The following is a 20660-nucleotide window of genomic DNA, read 5'->3' as shown; positions in this document are numbered from 1 at the left end:
TCCAATACTTGGCCACCGGATACAAAGAGCTGATTCGTTGGGAAAGACCCTGATGCTGGGAAAGACTGAGGCAAAAGAGGAAGGGGGCAGCAGAGGATGAGATGGTTAGATAGCATCACTGATTCAATGGATATGAATTTGAGCAAACTCTGGGAAATAGTGGAGGACAGAGGAGCCTGGCACGCTACAGTTCATGGGGTCACAAAGAGTCAGACATCACTTAGTGACTGAACAACACCAATAAGTAATTTAATATATTCATGTTCATTTTAATAATTAATTTCTATCACCTTGACTTTGTAATCTTATTTTGTACTTTAAAACATTTTTTCCTCATTTTCCACATTTTTTTCTTTTTTCTACTTTTTCTTTTTTTTCACATTTGTCAAACTTCCCTAATTTTTTTTCTTTAAAAACTGAAATTTATAACTTCGCTCTACCAGTGACAGTCTTTAAACTGAAAAAAAATGTATTTCCCAATTAATATCAAGAATAAAACAATGTATCTTTTGGATACCTGTATAAGCTGTGGGAGATAAACACCCTCACACTTTCTTCTTTCTTCCTCCCTTCTTGTCTACCATCTGTCCTTAATTTTGCCAATAGACAGTGGAATTTCCATCCAGAGTAATAATGATAATTTTTAAATGTTATGAACATTAAACTTAAAGATCTATTCTTTTTTAAAATTGAAGTATAGTTGACTTACAATATTGTGTTAGTGTCAGGTGGATAGCAAAGTGATTCAGCTATATATATGTTTTTTCAGATTCTTTTCCATTATAGTTTATTACAAGATATTGAATATTTTTTCCTGTGTTATATAGTAAATCCTTGTTTTTCTGTTGCATGTATAGTAATTTGTATTTGTTAATCCCAAAATTCTAATCTATCCCTTCCCCCTTTGGTAAACATGTTTTTTCCCTATGCCTGTGTGTCTGTTTCTGTTCTGTATATTGATTCATTTGCATAATTTTTCAGATTCCACGTATAAGCAATATCATATATTTGTCTTTCCCTGACTTTCTTCATTAAGTATAATATTCTGTAGGTCCAATCATGCTTTAAAGAATTATTCTTCAATTTGCATTAAGTTCTACTCCAAGCTAATATTAATTATTTCATTCAAAATTTTACTTCTTTTATTGCTCATCACCATTAATTTCTTATCCAACCTCCAGACTCAATTTCTTGGCTTGGAGAATTTGGGCATCAGTACTTTAAGTAATTTTTATTAAGGAAAATACATGGATTCTATGCTTCTTAGTTCTCACATGTATGAAACTCTTTTCTGATGTTCTTGTGCATGTTAAATATCACTTGCCTGGATGCAAAACCCAGAGGTCACAATATCTCCCTCTCACATGCTCTGGTTATTCTCCTTGACTTCTGGCATTTGAGATTTTTAAAGAAGTCTGGCGCCAACTGAATTATTTTTATATTTGAACTACCACCTGTTCTCAAGCCCTGGGCGCCTGTAAGTCTTCTTTTTTAAATTCAAGTTTAAAAATTCTACTATATAAACATGCATTTCTTTTGCCTGATATTAAAAACACTTTTTGTGCTGAGTCTCATCTTTATCTCATCTTCTTATAAATTCACCTGTCTATGTTATCCCATCTTCCAAGGGAAACTTCTATTGTATGTTTTAAAAGAACACATGATAGACTTACGTTTAATATTTAATAATTCAAGTAGCAAATTAATCATCTCATTGTTAAAAGTTAAAGTGAGTCAAATAAAATGAAAACTGCCCTTAACATTTCCCCAACTTACTTCACTTCCCCAAATTAAAAAGACATACATATTGTTCTGTATCTTTTTCTGTGAATTTACCCTCTTATCAAAATGTATGGCTTTCCCCACTATTATTTGCATGGAAAATTTCTATTCGTAGTGTTTTGCATTTTGCTCTTTTCAGTCAACAACAGGTAGTGGAGGTCTTTCCACACCAGCTTAGATCAGGTTTCCTGGGAAACAGAAGTTTAGAGGAAATCTGTGTGTAGGAGGCTGATTAGCTGCTGCTCTTGAGAATAACACCTAGGGGAGAGTAAAGGGAGCATGACTGGCCAGAAGAAGGCGAACTGCAGCGCAGCCCCAGCAAAGCTCACAGCCATCTCGTGTGGGGCTATGGAGACCCACGTGGATGGGAAAGTGGATGTGAACTGCCCGCTGGCCAAGGGCTGCTCCTTTGGAGGGACTTGGCTTTGAGACATTAGCAGGAAACCCTCTGGGAAGCTGAGGAAACAGACAAAGCATTACAGCACCCACCACACACACCAATACTTACAGATCTAATACGACTGAATTCGTGTGTGATAACTTTAGGAGTAAGTAGATAATCCAAAAAAGAATACTCTGTTTCGGTGGCTGGTCACTGTGATAGTAGATCAGATGGCAAACACTAAGATGTCACTGATACAATAAAAACAGTTAAGATGAATATTTTCAGACACCAAAAGGTAGAGAGAAAAGAACAATAACCCTCATTAACCAGCACCTGGATTCAAAAATTATCAATATATAGCAGCATTTTCTTTCTTTATTTTTATTGTTATTATTGTAAGGTTTAAAAATAGTCCCACCTAGTATCCAGCATAGTGACTGTGATTAATAATACTATATTGTATACTTGAGAGTTGCTAAGAGAATAGACCTTAAAACATATCGCCCCCCCCAAAATGGTAACTATGTATGAGAATAGAGATGTTAATTTACCTTTTTGTGGTCATCATTTCATAATATCATTTTAAACACCTTAGACTTATGTATACTATATTCATAATATAAAATCTCAGTAAAGTTGGAAAAAATTTAAATAGAAACTATTCCAGTCATCATGTTGTTTTATCCCTGAACACCAAGTCTAAAATAAGATGAACATTTCCTTAGATATAACCACTATGCCACAATTACATCTAGTAAAATTGAAAAAAATTCCTTAGCATCATACAATATCCAATTTCCTAATCAAGGTTCTCAGAATTTTTTAAAAGTCCTTTTGCCATTGGTCTGTTCAAATAAGGATCCCAACAGGGTCTGTGCACACCATTGTTTGTCTTTTCTCCTAAGTCTCTTCTAGTCTAAGCAGCCCTTTCTCTCCTGGCTTGTTTTATGCTGGGCAGTTGTCTTCTAAAATGTCTGGAGCCGATTATACAGAGTGAAGTAAGCCAGAAAGAAAAACACCAATACAGTATACTAACACATATATATGGAATTTAGAAAGATGGCAATGACGACCCTGTATGCAAGACAGGAAAAAAGACACAGCGGTGTATAACGGACTTTTGGACTCAGAGAGAGAAGGAGAGGGTGGGATGATTTGGGAGAATGGCATTCTATCATGTATACTATCATGTAAGAATTGAATCGCCAGTGTATGTCTGACGCAGGATACAGCATGCTTGGGGCTGGTGCATGGGGATGACCCACAGAGATGTTATGGGGAGGGAGGTGGGAGGGGGGTTCATGTTTGGGAACACATGTAAGAATTAAAGATTTTAAAATTAAATAAAAAAAATTAATTTAAAAAAAAAAAAAGAAAAAATCAAAAAATAAAATAAAATAAAATAAAATGTCCTGCAGCCTTGTGGTATCAACTGACTTGTCCTTTCTCTCTATACCTACATTTTCTACACATAGCTAAATTTTAAAATATTCTATTAGATTCTGTTTCTTCTCTTTTTTGGCCAGAGTCCTTCAGAGGTGGTGTGTGCTTCCCATGGCATCATATTTGGAGGTGCAGATTGCCCACAAGAACAGCTTCAAGTGATGCTAAGGTGATTGACTGTGCGGATCACAACAAACTGTGGAAGATTCTTAATGAGACGGAAATACCAGACCACTTCACCTGCTTCCTGAGAAACCTGTGTGCAAGTCAAGAAGCAACAGTTAGAACCAGATGTGGAACAATGGACTGGTTCCAAATTGGGAAAGGAGTACGTCAAGGCTGTATATTGTCACCCGGCTTATTTAACTTATATACATCATACAAAATGCTGGGCTGGATGAAGTGCAAGCTGGAATCAAGATTTCCAAGAGAAATATCAATAACCTCAGATACGCAGATGACACTACCCTTAAGGCAGAAACCTTAAGGAACTAAAGAGCCTCTTGATGAAGGTGAAAGAGGAGAGTGAAACGCCTGGCTTAAAACTCAATATTCAGAAAAGTAAGATCATGGCATCTGGTCCTGTCACTTCATGGCAAATAGTTGGGGAAACAGTGACAGACTTTATTTGTTTATTTGGGCTCCAAAATCACTGCAGGTGGTGACTGCAACCATGAAAGTAAAAGATGCTTGCTCCTTGAAAGAAAAGTTATGACCAACTTAGACAACATATTAAAAAGCAGAGACATTACTTTGCTGACAAAGGGCCATATAGTCAAAGCTATGGTTTTTCCAGTAGTCATGTATGGATGTGAGAGTTGGACCATAAAGAAGGCTGAGCACCACAGAATTGATGCTTCTGAACTGTGGTGTTGGAGAAGACTCTTGAGTGTCCCTTGGACAGCAAGGAGATCAAACCAGTCAATCCAAAAGGAAACCAATCCTGAATATTCTTTGGAAGGACTGATCCTGAAGCTCCAATATTTTGGCCATCTGTTGCGAAGAGCTGACTGATTAGAAAAGACCCTGATGCTGGGAAAGATTGAAGGCAGGAGGAGAAGGGGATGACAAAGGATAAGATGCTTGAATGGCATCACCAGCTCAATGGAGATGAGTTTGAGCAAGCTCCAGGAGACGGTGAAGGACAGGGAGGCCTGGCATATTACCATCCTCAGGGTCACAAACAGCTGGATACGACTGAGAGACTGAACATCAAATGTGATCACTGGCACTGTTAGTCCTCATTTCAGCCTGAGTACTCCCTTTATAAAGTTCCAAGCAACCTTTGCTCTCATGAAGCCGCATTGTCTAAATCAGTCCATGCATTTAAAATCCACTAACCAAGTTTCAACTTTTTCACTCTCCTCTTTCACTTTCATCAAGAGGCTTTTTAGTTCCTCTCCACTTTCTGCCATAAGGGTGGTGTCATCTGCATATCTGAGGTTATTGATATTTCTCCCAGCAATCTTGAATCCAGCTTTGTGTTTCTTCCAGTCCAGTGTTTCTCATGATGTACTCTGCATAGAAGTTAAATAAGCAGGGTGACAATATACAGCCTTGACGGACTCCTTTTCCTATTTGGAACCAGTCTGTTGTTCCATGTCCAGTTCTAACTGTTGCCTCCTGACCTGCATACAGATTTCTCAAGAGGCAGGTCAGGTGGTCTGGTATTCCCATCTCTTTCAGAATTTTCCACAGTTTATTGTGATCCACACAAAGGCTTTGGCATAGTCAAGAAAGCAGAAATAGAGGTTTTTCTGGAACTCTCTTGCTTTTTTGATGATCCAGAGGATGTTGGCAATTTGATCTCTGGTTCCTCTGCCTTTTCCAAAACCAGCTTGAACATCAGGAAGTTCATGGTTCACATATTGCTGAAGCCTGGCTTGGAAAATTTTGAGCATTACTTTACTAGCATGTGAGATGAGTGCAATTGTGTGGTAGTTTGAGCATTCTTTGGCATTGCCTTTCTTTGGGATTGGAATGAAAACTGACCTTTTCCAGTCCTGTGGCCACTGCTGAGTTTTCCAAATTTGCTGGCATATTGAGTGCAGCACTTTCAGAACATCATCTTTTAGGATTTGAAACAGCTCCACTGGAATTCCATCACTTCCACTAGCTTTGTTCGTAGTGATGCTTTCCAAGGCCCACCTGACTTGACATTCCAGGATGTCTGGCTCTAGATGAGTGATCACACCATCATAATTATCTGGGTCATGAAGATCTTTTTTGTACAGTTCTTCTGTGTATTCTTGCCACCTCTTCTTAATATCTTCTGCTTCTGTTAAGTCCATACCATTTCTGTCCTTTATTGAGCCCATCTTTGCATGAAATGTTCCCTTGGTATCTCTAATTTTCTTAAAGAGATCTCTAGTCTTTCCCATTCTGTTGTTTTCCTCTATTTCTTTGCATTAATCACTGAGGAAGGTTTTCTTATCTCTTCTTGCTATTTTCTGGAACTCTGCATTCAGATGCTTATATCTTTCCTTTTCTTCTTTGCTTTTTGCCTCTTTTCTTTTCACAGCTCAACATTCAGAAAACAAAGATCATGGCATCTAGTCCCATCACTTCATGGGAAATAGATGGGGAAACAGTGGAAACAATGTCAGACTTGATTTTGGGGGGCTCCAAAATCATTGCAGATGGTGACTGCAGCCATGAAATTAAAAGATGCTTACTCCTTGGAAGAAAAGTTATGACCAACCTAGATAGTATATTCAAAAGCAGAGACGTTACTTTGCCGACTAAGGTCCGTCTAGTCAAGGCTATGGTTTTTCCTGTGGTCATGTGTGGATGTGAGAGTTGGATTGTGAAGAAGGCTGAGTGCCGAAGGATTGATGCTTTTGAACTGTGGTGTTGGAGAAGACTCTTGAGAGTCCCTTGAATTGCAAGGAGATTCAACCAGTCCATTCTGAAGGAGATCAGCCCTGGGATTTCTTTGGAAGGAATGATACTAAAGCTGAAACTCCAGTACTTTGGCCACCTCATGCGAAGAGTTGACTCATTGGAAAAGACTCTGATTCTGGAAGGGATTGGGGGCAGGAGGAGAAGGGGACGACAGAGGATGAGATGGCTGGATGGCATCACTGACTCAACGGACGTGAATCTGAGTGAACTCCAGGAGTTCGTGATGGACAGGGAGGACTGGCGTGCTGCGATTAATGGGGTTCCAAAGAGTCGGACACGACTGAGCGACTGAACTGAACTGAACCAAGTTTCTCGTATCCAGTTAATATTTTCTCTCATCATCTTGATCCTCTTTCAGTGGGGCAACATTCTCTTGCATCTTGTCAAGATACTGAAAATACATCTTTTCAAACATTTATTTGTATGTGGCTGTTTTTAGTTTGTCATGTATTTTCCTTAATTTCTCATATAAAACCCCTTTTATTTGAACTGCTGAAACTTGTCAAATACGTGGCGATTTTTCTTTAGTGAGAGATGTGTCTCTTTCTGAAGTATGGATAATTGTTGTGATTTCAGTCCCTGCACAAAGAGACAGGCATTTCAAAGGTAGTAGGAGGAAGGGCTATGGTCTGGAGGTGAGTGAACCACACTCCTGGGGGTTCCACATGCTAGTGGGCTGAGGTCTGCCACTGCCTCTGAACCCCGGGGAGTCCCCTTGCATGGGGGGCTCTTCTCTGCTGAGATTGTGGGTGCTAGGGGCTCTGAGTTTGTCCTCTCCACCTTCTAGACTGTTTTTTAGTTTTTAATCTTTGTCATCGAAATTAGGGAGGAATGGGAGTTAAACATGGGGTCTCCCATAGACCACATCAAATTTATCAGCTTAAACAAGGAACCATTATTTATCAGTATTTATACAAAGACAAATGGATCAGTGAGCCATAACTTTTGCTTAAAGGCTATGCAATGCTACAGTTAGAACATGTACCGAAAAAGTATAAATACCTCCTGTGTATTGTAAGTTCCATTGCTAACTTAGCTGTTGAAGATTTTCTGTTAATGTATTTTCTTCCTCATCTTTCTCCTATGTATGGGCTTCTCAGGGCTATTTCACAGTTCTTGGTCTTTTACAGCAAGATGAACTTTTGCTATGGAATAGAGATGTTCATTATTTCCCTTACCTGTTTTAATTCCCCATTAAACTCCAAAGTGTACAGTGGTTTTTACTTTTTCTCTCTGTAGAGTGGAGCACTGCCTACAGCTTGTCTCTCTAGAGACGCTCCTGTTTTTTCCTCTGCTGTTTCTAAATAGTCTTTAATAAGGTGATGTGTGATATCTATCTCCTACTGCTCCTAATTTGGGTTCTCATTTCATCTAAATAATTGATATAATCTGTCAATAAGAAAAGCCAGACCTATATATCTATCTAAGGTTCTGGTAATATCTATCTATTTTATTATTTTGAAAATATTCACAAAAATAAAACATAGATGCCATCCACCCATTACTGTGCCATGGGCTGAGAAATTTTTTACACTGGGTCTTGCTTTCTAAGGAATTAACCCTGAGCTATTCCATTCAATTTCAACCCAGCAACATCTTTACTTTTTCAGGAAGTCCCACCATGATATTACTGCCTGATATAAATATGGTTAGTGGACTCACAAATCAGGGAATCATGGGACCTACTAGCTCTCTTCCCATACAAAAGTCAGGATTACTGAAACCTCCAAGAGGTAGACATCTCCAAGGGAAACTTAAAAAAAAAAATCATAGAAAGTGAGCATGAGAAGCGGAAATAAATTGGAATGGTAGTGCGGTTTCTTCCTCAAAGTTCAGTCTTGCTGAGTCTCATTTTCTTCATCTATGGAGTAAAGAAAATGATATCACCCAGCACAGGTCAGAGAAACATGTGTACCTGCTTGCTCAGTCATGTCTGACTCTTTGTGATCCCATGGACTTTAACCCGCCAGGCTCCTCTGTGCATAGGATTCTCCAGGCAAGAATACTGGAGTGGGTAGCCATTTCCTTCTTCTGGGGGTCTTCCCGACCTGGTATTGAAACTCTGTCTCCTGCGTTGTCAGGCAGATGCTTCACCACTGAGCCACGTGGAAAGCATAGGCCAGAGAAGAGTCTCAGCTAAGTATCTGCCCAAATCCCCATCCTTCAGTAGTTCTCAGTTTTTTATCTTGTGCAAATAATTTACTGGAATCTGCCTTACTACTTTTCACTGTGAAAATAATTAAAAAAAAACAACTGTCTTTATGAGCACTTTTAATGTGTGTCTGGTTCTGCTCTAAGCACTATACCTGTGTTGCTTACATTTATCCTCCTCACAATCCTAAGAAATTGGGGTGCCATTATTATCCCCATGGAAATAAATGAAGACCAATCAAATGAAAACAAACATTCAGTGCTTGCTGTAGGAAGGGAGTTGGCCCCCATCACTTGCACCTGTCAGAGACTCTGGGCAGTCAGGGGAGTGGGAAAGCTATAAAAAGGGGGCAGGCTTCATGTCTGCTCTGATTAGAAGCTGTTGGCATGGAGATGCTGTAGGTAGGCTAACTAAAAGTGGGGCATCTTTTGTGATTTGTTTGAGGAGTATATTCAGCTTTCTCAGGTTGGTTGTGAGTTGAAAGGAAGGACAAAAATCTAGGGAAGCTGGCAGTCTTGGCCACATCCTGACATTTCTGAGCCAGTTACTGTACAGGTGATGGTTGGGCTTCCTGGGCTGGTTGCTATAGAGGTAACAGGCCAGAGTTCTACTGTCATAGATTGACCATTGTTCATTTGCCTATTGTCTCTTTCCTACATTGCAGGTGAGGAAACCAAGGCACAGAGAACTTAAATGACTTGGTCAAGGTGTTGTAGCCAATAAAGGCAGATTTGGGATTTGGTGCAAAGCCAGGGATCAGGTCACCAGGCTCTACCCCACCTCTGCCTGCCACCTATCCCAGTCCCTCTCCTTGCCAGTGTGATCCAGAGTAATTTGCTTCATTCTCCTTGCCTCTCTTTCCTCATTTAACTAAAAAACAAACAAACAATCAAACAAAAACAAGCCAATTTCCTTGCAGGGTTTTGTGAGAATTCAAGGAGCTAACAGCTGTAAAATACCTGGTGTATGACAGATACTGGGAATATGTGTCTTACTTCTGAGAGAACAAGAATGAACTTTGTAAAAATAGATAAGTTTGCAAATAAGATAGATCATTATTTACATTCCCCAATTTTTTTGTTTGTTTTTGACAAGGAGATTTGGAGAGTTTATTTGAAACACTTCAGGCTGCTTTACTCTGAAAGGAGTAAGCTTTATGTCTCCACACCCCCACTACTAATTTAATAAATTGTCTAAAAACTTACCCATCATTTCTGCAAATCCTTTCCATTGAAATTGTCACAGTTTAAAGTCATTTATGCTATTTTCCTTACTCTGGCAGTCCCCACAGAAGCATATGCTTTCTATTTACAGAGTTAAACCCAAAGACCATGAGCTGGTCTGATTAATTAGAAATGACCAGAGTAGGATGCCCTCCCCAACACAACAGTGACTTTTCTTCATACTCTCAATAACTAGTTCATATCCCCCAAACTTTCTTGGTGGTTCAGATGGTAAAGAAATCTGCCTGAAGTGTATGAGGTGTGGGTCTGATCCCTGGGTCCAGAAGATTCCCTGGAGAAGGGAATGGCTACCCACTCTAGTATTCTTGCCTGGAAAATCCCATGGACAGAGGAGCCTGACGGGCTACAGTCCATGGGGTCGCAAAGAATCAGACATGACTGAGTGGCTAACACTTTCACTTTTCATACTCTAATTTAATGCATTTGGTCTTCATAGTTGGTTTATTTCAGGTCCAGAGAACAGTAATTTGCCCAGCCGCATTGCTGATTACCCAAGGGGCTGCCTGAGCTTCTTTGGGGAATGAATAGCCCAAATCAAAGCCTCTGAGAACCTTGGAGAATCGAAATGCAGAAACCTTGATATTTGCAAGCAAATAGTACTGAGCTCACAGGGAAAGAAAGCACAGGGTAATAAAGGTTGGATGAGACTTAATGAGTTATTTACAGCAGAAACTTACCTGTGTCTCTACACACTCTCTGTGTGACCTGAGTTGATCATAATCTTCTTGAAAACAGCACTCACCTCCCTGGGTTGCTATGATGTTTAAATGGAATAATAGATACAATGTGCCATAATAAACTCCACACACTCCAGGGGTAGCATGCTATTTTCCAACAGCTGTGTGACCAAATAGTACCAAGATTCCACAGGGTGATTCACCAGCATAATTCACAATCATAGGCATAGATTTGGCTAAACTTATAGTCAAAAGAGGGCTTCCCAGGTGGTGCTAGTGGTAAAGAACTGGCCTGCCAATGTAGGAGATATGAGTTTGATCCCGAGGTCAAGAAGATCCCCTGGAGGAGGGCACGGTAACTCACTCCAGTATTCATGCCTGGTGAACCCCATGAACAGAGGAGCCTAGCAGGCTATGGTCCATAGTGTCCCAAAGAGTCAGACATGACTAAAGTGACTTAGCACAGCACACATGTTGTCAGAAGACCCTTTGATTTTTCTGGAAAAGAAAAGTTCTTTAAACTAGGTCTTTCTTTAAGCTGGGTCCAGATGCCCACTGTGAATGGGCAACCAGGATGAGGGCTCTGAGAGAATATTTGGGAGGAGAGGAGACTGACATTATTCCTGATGTGCTCTGACGTATTGGGAGGAGATTTAGAGAACTGACAGTCTGGGCAAACACAAAGAAAACTACATTTAAAAACAAGCCTGCTATTCATTTTATAAACCAATAGTTGTGCATATTCCTATATGACTCATTTAGAATACTGTTCGTGTGATTATAATGCTAATATTAAATATTGAATTAATAAAACTTTTCATTCAAGTATAATTGGGATTTGAGGAGAAATGTGTGTGTGTGTGAGAGAGAGAGACAGACAGACATACACGCACAGAGAGAGATGGGAGGAAGAGTGAAAAAGAACTTAATCTTTGTTTCCATAGAAAGAAGTCAATTCATGCTGCCTAGCACTAAAAAATCACAAGTAGTGTTTAAAAAGTATGTAACTGAGGGGTGGTCCTAAGGTGGTGGAGGAATAAGATGGGGAGACCACTTTCTCCCTCACAAATTCATTGAAGGAACATTTGAACGCTGAGCAAATTCCACAAAACAACTTCTGAATGCTGACAGAAGACATCAGGCACCCAGAAAGGCAGTCCATTGTCTTCAAAAGGAGGTAGGGAAAAAATAAAAGATAAAAAGAGAGACAAAAGAGGGAGGGACAGAGATCCATCCTGGGAAGGGAGTCTTAAAAAAGAGAGGTTTCGAAACACCAGGAAACACTCTCACTGGCCAATCTGTGGTGAGCCTTGGAACCTCAGAGGGCAACATAACTGTGGAGAACAATAAATGAATAATTTAAACTCACAGATTATATGCATAAGGCTACTCCCAGCGGAGAAGCAGTGTGGACGCTTGCATCCACCACTAGCAAATGGGGGCTGGGCAGGGAGGCTCAGGCTGCATTGCTTAGGGTAAGGATGGGCCTGAATGCCCCAAGGGCAATCTGAGGGAACTAACTTGAGATAGCAAACCAGACTGTGGGATAGCTATCCTGCAAAAAGCCCTGCAAAAAAAAAAAAGATATCCTTTTCATTATAGGGGACTGGAATGCAAAAGTAGGAAGTCAAGAAACACCTGGGATAACAGGCAAATTTGGCCTTGGAATGTGGAATGAGCAGGGCAAAGGCTGGCAAGGGTTTTATCAAGAGAACGCACTGGTCATAGCAAACACCCTCTTTCAAGAACATAAGAGAAGACTCTATACATGGACATCACCAGATGGTCAACATTGAAATCAGATTGATTATATTCATTCCAGCCAAAGATAGAGAAGCTCTATACAGTCAGCAAAAACAAAACCAGGAGCTGACTATGGCTCAGATCATGAACTCCTTATTGCCAAATTCAGACTGAAATTGAACAAAGTAGGGAAAACCACTAGACCATTTGGGTATGACCTAAATTGAATCCCTTATGATTATATACTGGAAGTGAGAAATAGATTTAAGGGCCTAGATCTGATAGAAAGAGTGCCTGATGAACTATGGAATGAGGTTTGTGACATTGTACAGGAGACAGGGATCAAGACCATCCCCATGGAAAAGAAATGCAAAACAGCAAAATGGCTGTCTGGGGAGGCCTTACAAATAGCTGTGAAAAGAAGAGAGGCAAAAAGCAAAGGAGAAAGGGAAAGATATAAGCATCTGAATGCAGAGTTCCAAAGAATAGCAAGAAGAGATAAGAAAGCCTTCTTCAGCAATCAGTGCAGAGAAATAGAGGAAAACAATAGAATAGGAAAGACTAGAGATCTCTTCAAGAAAATCAGAGATACCAAGGGAACATTTCATGCAAAGATGGGCTTGATAAAGGACAGAAATGGTATGGATCTGACAGAAGCAGAAGATATTAAGAAGAGGTGGCAAGAATACACAGAAGAACTGTACAAAAAAAGATCTTCACGACTCAGATAACCACGATGGTGTGATCACTCACCTAGAGCCAGACATCCTGGAATGTGAAGTCAAGCGGGCCTTAGAAAGCATCGCTACGAACAAAGCTAGTGGAGGTGATGGAATTCCAGTGGAGCTATTTCAAAGCCTGAAAAAGGATGCTGTGAAAGTGCTGCACTCAATATGCCAGCAAATTTGGAAAACTCAGCAGCGGCCACAGGACTGGAAAAGGTCAGTTTTCATTCCAATTCCAAAGAAAGGCAATGCAAAAGAATGCTCAAACTACTGCACAATTGCACTCATCTCACATGCTAGTAAAGTAATGCTCAAAATTCTCCAAGCCAGGCTTTAGCAATACGTGAACCGTGAACTTCCTGATGTTCAAGCTGGTTTTGGAAAAGGCAGAGGAACCAGAGATCAAATTGCCAACATCTGCTGGATCATGGGAAAAGCAAGAGAGTTCCAGAAAAACCTCTATTTCTGCTTTATTGACTCTGCCAAAGCCTTTGACTGTGTGGATCACAATAAACTGTGGAAAATTCTGAAAGAGATGGGAATACCAGACCACCTGACCTGCCTCTTGAGAAACTTATATGCAGGTCAGGAAGCAACAGTTAGAACTGGACATGAAACAACAGACTGGTTCCAAATAGGAAAAGGAGTCCAGCAAGGCTGTATATTGTCACCCTGCTTATTTAACTTCTATGCAGAGTACATCATGAGAAACGCTGGACTGGAAGAAACACAAGCTGGATTCAAGATTGCTGGGAGAAATATCAATAACCTCAGGTATGCAGATGACAATACCCTTATGGCAGAAAGGGAAGAGGAACTAAAAAGCCTCTTGATGAAAGTGAAAGTGGAGAGTGAAAAAGTTGGCTTCAAGCTCAACATTCAGAAAACAAAGATCATGGCATCCGGTCCCATCACTTCATGGGAAATAGATGAGGAAACAGTAGAAACAGTGTCAGACTTTATTTTTTTGGGCTCCAAAATCACTGCAGATGGTAACTGCAGCCATGAAATTAAAAGACGCTTACTCTTTGGAAGAAAAGTTATGGCCAACCTAGATAGTATATTCAAAAGCAGAGACATTACTTTGCCAACAAAGGTCCGTCTAGTCAAGGCTATGGTTTTTCCAGTAGTCATGTATCGTTGTGAGAGTTGGACTGTGAAGAAAGCTGAGTGCTGAAGAATTGATGCTTTTGAACTGTGGTGTTGGAGAAGACTCTTGAGAGTCCCTTGAACTGCAAGAAGATCCAACCCATCCATTCTAAAGGAGATCAGTCCTGGATGTTCTTTGGAAGGAATGATACTAAAGCTGAAACTCCAGTACTTTGGCCACCTCATGCAAAGAGTTGACTCATTGGAAAAGACTCTGATGCTGGGAGGAATTGGGGGCAGGAGGAGAAGGGGACGACAGAGGATGAGATGGCTGGATGGCATGACTGACTCGATGGACGTGAGTTTGAGTGCACTCCAGGAGTTGGTGATGAACAGGGAGGCCTTGCGTACTGCGATTAATGGGGTTGCAAAGAGTCGGATACGACTTAGCAACTGAACTGAACTGAAGGAAACAAAAGAAATATATTAGAAAACTATGAAATACTGGCGAAAGAAATCAAAGAGGACACAAATAGTTGGAGAAATATACCGTGTTCATGGATCAGATGAATCAATATAGTGAAAATGAGTATACTATCCAGAGCAATCTATTGATTCAGTGCAATCCCTATCAAGCTGCTGCTTCTGCTGCTGCTGCTAAGTCACTTCAGTCATGTTCAACTCTGTGACCTCATAGACGGCCGCCCACCAGGCTCCGCAGTCCCTGGGATTCTCAGGCAAGAGTACTGGAGTGGGTTGCCATTTCCTTCTCCAATGCATGAAAATGAAAAGTGAAAAGTGAAAATGAAGTTGCTCAGTCGTGTCTGACTCTTAGCAACCCCATGGACTGCAGCCCACCAGGCTCCTCCGTCCATGAGATTTTCCAGGCAAGAGTACTGGAGTCTGGTGCCATTGCCTTCTCCCCCTATCAAGCTACCAATGATATTTTTCACAGAACTAGATCAAATAATTTCACAATTTGTATGGAAATACAGAAAACCTCGAATAGCTAAAGCAATCTTGAGAAAGAAGAATGGAACTGGAGAAATCAACCTGCCTGACTTCAGATTATACTACAAAGCCACAGTCATCAAGACAGTATGGTACTGGCACAAAGACAGAAATATAGATCAATGGAACAAAAGAGAAAGCCCAGAGGTAAATCCATGCACCTATGGTCACCTTATCTTCGACAAAGGAGGCAAAAATATACAATGGAGAAAAGACAATCTCTTTAACAAGTGGTGCCGGGAAAACTGGTCAATGTCTTGTAAAAAAATGAAACTAGAACACTTTGTAACACCATACACAAAAATAAACTCAAAATGTATTAAAGATCTAAATGTAAAGCCAGAAACTATAAAATTCTTAGAGGAAGACATAGGTAAAACACTCTCTGACATAATTCACAGCAGGATCCTCTATGACCCACCTCCCAGAATATTGGAAATAAAAGCAAAAATAAACAAATGGGACCTAATTAAAATTAAAAGCTTTTGCACAACAAAGGAAACTATAAGCAAGGTGAAAAGACCAGCCTTCAGAATGGGAGAAAATAATAGCGAGCAAAGCAAATCTCAAAAATATACAAGCAACTCTTGCAGCTCAATTCCAGAAAAATAAACGACCTAATAAAAAAAATGGGCCAAAGAACTAAACAGACATTTCTCCAAAGAAGACATCCAGATGGCTAACAAACACATGAAAAGATGCTCAACATCACTCCTTATCAGAGAAATGCAAATCAAAACCACAATGAGGTACCATTTCATGCCAGTCAGAATGGATGCTATCCAAAAGTCTAGAAGCAATAAATGCTAGAGAAGGTGTGGAAAAAAGGGAACCCTCTTACACTGTTTGTGGGAATGCAAACTGGTACAGCCACTATGGAGAACAGTGTGGAGATTCCTTAAAAAACTGGAAATAGAACTGCCATACGACCCAGCAATCCCACTGCTGGGCATACACACCAAGGAAACCAGAATTGAAAGAGATACGTATACCCGCAATGTTCATCACAGCAGTTTATAATAGCCAGGACATGGAAGTAACCTAGATGTCCATCAGCAGATGAATGGATAAGAAAGCTGTGGTACATATACACAATGGAATATTACTCAGCCATTAAAAAGAATACATTTGAATCAGTTCTAATGAGGTGGATGAAACTGGAGCCTATTATACAGAGTGAAGTAAGCCAGAAAGAAAAACACAGTATACTAACACATATATATGGAATTTAGAAAGATGGTAACGATAACCCTGTATGGGGGACAGTGAAAGAGACACAGATGTATAGAATAGTCTTTTGGACTCTGTGGAAGAGGTAGAGGGTGGGATGGTTTGGGAGAATGGCATTGAAACATGTATATTATCATATGTGAAATGGATCACCAGTCCAGGTTTGATGCATGATACAGGGTGCTTGGGGCTGGTGCACTGGGATGACCCAGAGGGATGGGATGGGGAAGGAGGTGGGAGGGGGGTTCACGATGGGGAACACATGTGCACCCATGGCAGATTCATGTCAGTGTGGCAAAACCAACACAATATTGTAAAGTAATTAGCCTCAAAAAAAAAAAAAAAAGCATGTAATTTATTAATGGTGGTAGTGGTGGTTAGTCACTAAGTCATGTCCAACTCCTGTGACTCCATGGACTATAGCCCACCAGGCTTCTCTGTCCATGGGATTTTCCAGGCAAGAAAACTGGATTGAGTTGCCATTTCCTTCTCCAAAGTATCTATCCAATCCAGGGAACAAACACATCTCTGCATTGCAGGAAGATTATTTACTGCTGAGCCACAAGGGAAGTCCAATTTATTGATAAATGAGTCAAAAAAAAAAAAAAAGTAGGAGTTTATAAAGTTGCAGAAGGTGGTCTCCTAGAAATAAAAATTTGAGATTGTGGGTGATGACTGTGGGATTGTTTTGGTTTGGTTTGATTTTGTACTCTTTAACTCCATATGCATACACACTTAACCTTGATAAAAAATAAAAACTAAGTTATAAAAATTATGGTATTTGATCTGGAGAAAATCAATGACAATTTTCTTCTTTTCCTTGGTAATTTATTGTTCTGAATGGATTCCAAGACTGAGTAAGGGAGACAAATTTTTTCTGCATGTGACCATACAAGTATATTGTGTGTGTTTGTGTGTGCATATGTGCATGTGCACACACATGTGCATATGTGTGTTCATGGGTATATAACATGCTTGTTCACTTACATTTGCTGAAATGAAGGGATATACATTCATACATATTAATGCAGCCTGGCTTGTAAGAAGCAAGAGAGTAAATAATGTGATGCTTATTAAAAAAGATAAGAAGCAATCTAAAATAATGGAATTCATAAAAGGAGCCATAAGCAGAGATTAAATTTTAAAAATTCTAACTGAACAATTCTTTAGAGTGTAACAGCATTGCTTAGATTAAATAATTGAGGTTATGGAAACAAATAATGGTTTACTTTGCATTTATTTTCTATAAATAGATCTAATGATTATCACTGTTAAGAATGATCTATTATTCATTATAAAACTTATAAACAGGATTAACAAGTTCTTATCAGTTTCTAGATCAAATCAAAGAAAAAAGCACTGAAGGAAATAAATATTTAAATGCCATCTGATATTTTTAAAGAGAAAATTTGTATTCAAAATGTATAAATTTTGTTGATTAAAAATTAACAGGAGTCTTATAAAGACTTGTGCAGTAGTGTGGTATTGGAGACTGCTGCACACTCCCAGAAAGAAATAAGTTGTCAAGATAAAATTCTGGAAGGGAAAGTGTGCACTTGATTTGAACCCTAGGTACCATGCAGCCCTAGAAATTTCTAGCTCAGGTAGCATGGACATGATCAACGATGAACCCACCCCATTAACAAAAACCACATATAGTTGACATATATGTACACATATGTATATATAATTAATTATGCAAAAGTACACACAGAACTCTGATGTTAATCCCTGGCTACTTTTCTCTCTGAGAAAGTAATACAGCCATCCTTGGCCAGTTATTTTCCTGGGTGTTACACATTGTACTTGACTCATAAAGGAGATGACCAATTGTTCTCCTTTGTTGTAATACTTAGTTAGAGTCTTAGCATTTGACTGTGTTTCCTACAGATATTAATATCATGGTTACATTCTGAATCTTCATCACTGATTTCTAGAATGGGGATCGCTTGCTTTAACTCACTTGGCTGATGCTGTGGGTATAGATTCTGTGATTATCTGTTCTGGCTGTTACACCCCATGCTCTCAGCTCTGATGACCACGTGCTTGGCATACTGTAACAAGATGAAGAATGCTTTAAATTCCTTTAGGAGGGAAAAATCATTTCTGGCTTAGAGCTGGAGATGAAATCGTTCCTTTTTTGTAAAGAAACACAGGCACTGAGATATTTTCTATGCAGGACAATTACACCCTCCCAGGAGCAGAGATTCAATGTGACACTGCTCAAGCGTTTCAAACTTGGTATCATCCAACTTGCAGCTGGAGAGATGATTGTACAATGTCAGTAGTTGCCAGTTTCTCCAAGGTATGCATTCACATTGGTTTTTATTAATTCTCCTGTCCCCATATTCTGATAACAAAACTCCCTTTACAGTTGAGAACACATTCCATGAGATTTATGAAACTGACTTCTCTGTCTTACTGCCCCTACAGGGAAAGGGAAAAGATGTATATTAGGCATTTAGGGAGTAGAAAGAGAGGGAAAGCCAGTGTGGTAGGAAATTCCATCTTCAGGACTTCACCCAAGTAAGAAGTTACAGGGACAGGCAGCATCTCATTTGCTTCCAAGGCCTTGGTCTTAGCACACGTGAATTCTGATATGACTGTTTTAGTGACTCTTTATTACTCTCTATTATTATTTTTGCCTGCCCTGTCTCTAAACTTGTTTGATGATCAGGCGCATCTGAAGAACTTTCAAGTAAAGAAGATGAAGAAAATGAATCCAAATCTTCTGCAAAGAGATCTAGGCAATGAATATTTTTCAGAAGCTGCCCAGGAGTTTCTTAGCAGGAGCCAATTTTGGAATTCACTGACCTGCATAGGCAGTGTCATCCATTAATTAAACCATGAATTAAATGACCAAATTTCTGATTGCTGCAGAAAGTGGACAGGATGATGTGACATTTTACAGCATCCATGTGTGTTCCTGCCACAGGGAGGGCCTGTCTTCAGCTCATATCAGGGAGAGCAGAATAAATTCCACTTCCCACTCTATGGAGGAGGCTAAACCTAGGACAAACTGAGCAGAGAGGCTATATCTTCCAACAGAATGTAGTTTAAGATAAAAGTCATTTAATTAATGGATGACACTGCTTATGCAGGTCAGTGAATTCCAACATTAGTGCCTAATGCTTTCCAGGCTGTATTGGAGAAAAGTAAAATCTCTGTCATTGAAAGTGTGCATAATTAAGGTGATCAGTGAACTAGTTCGTAAATTGAGGATGCAGGACTTTGCTTCAAAGCAGGCATCTGATCTCAAGGCAAATGATCCTGGAGTAAGAATAGAACAAGACCCACTACAGATGGCCAGCAGATCTTAGACTATCCGGAGAGAAGAGGAAGCCAGACCAGAATGGAGAAAACTCTTTGCCATATGGGTAGCCAGCTTCCAAGATGGTTTTCAATGACCCCTCTTTTCTGATATTTATACCCTGGGGAAGTCCCTCTCACATTGAACAGGGTTTATTTTTTATGAGTCTAGGTTGTGAAAGGCTACAGCTTCTATCTTGGGCACTCTTTTCCTCTGCCTATGTTCTTTCTCTCTCCTGGTCTATTTGCTCCAAGGGGAGCCAGGTTGTAGGCAGTTCTCTGGAGAGACCCTTATGGGAAGGAACTGATACCTTCTGCTAAGAACTGTGTGACTGGTCTTGGAGGTGGATCCTTGAGCCTCAGTCAGTTCTTCAAAGACTGTAGCCCCAAATGACACCTGGGATGTAATGTAACCTCATGTGAGACCTTGAACAGGAACCACCTAGCTAAGCCACTCTCCAATTCCTGACCCTTAGAAACTATAAGATATTGAAACTATTTGTTTCAAAGCAATAGATAACTGATAAGCAAGCCAGCTCCACAATGAGAAGGGTCTGTAAACTTCTTGTCAGAAAACGCTGTCTATTTTTGAAGCTTGTAATTTGCTGATTCTTTAGTCAATTTAAAGTGCATAGTTTATATTCTAGAATGTTGGCCAGTAATTCTTGACTAATCTTTTTGTCACTATGATTCACTTATTCGGTAAGCATTTAATCACCTACAATACCAGATCTTATTTCGGGCTCCATGAATAAAACACGAACAAGACTGACAAAGACCTTACCCTCACACAGTTTATTTTATTGATGACCATAAAAAGTAAACACATAACTTAAAAGGTATTTTCATGTAGTGATAATTTTCATGAAGAAATAAACACATGCACACACACACACATAGGTTCTTGGTGGCTCACACAGTAAAGAATCCATCTGCCAATGTAGAGGACATGGGTTCAATTTCTGA

Source organism: Capricornis sumatraensis, chromosome 5 (genome assembly GCF_032405125.1).
Source record: "Capricornis sumatraensis isolate serow.1 chromosome 5, serow.2, whole genome shotgun sequence".
Lineage (NCBI taxonomy): Eukaryota > Metazoa > Chordata > Mammalia > Artiodactyla > Bovidae > Capricornis > Capricornis sumatraensis.
This window is presented reverse-complemented; position numbering follows the sequence as displayed.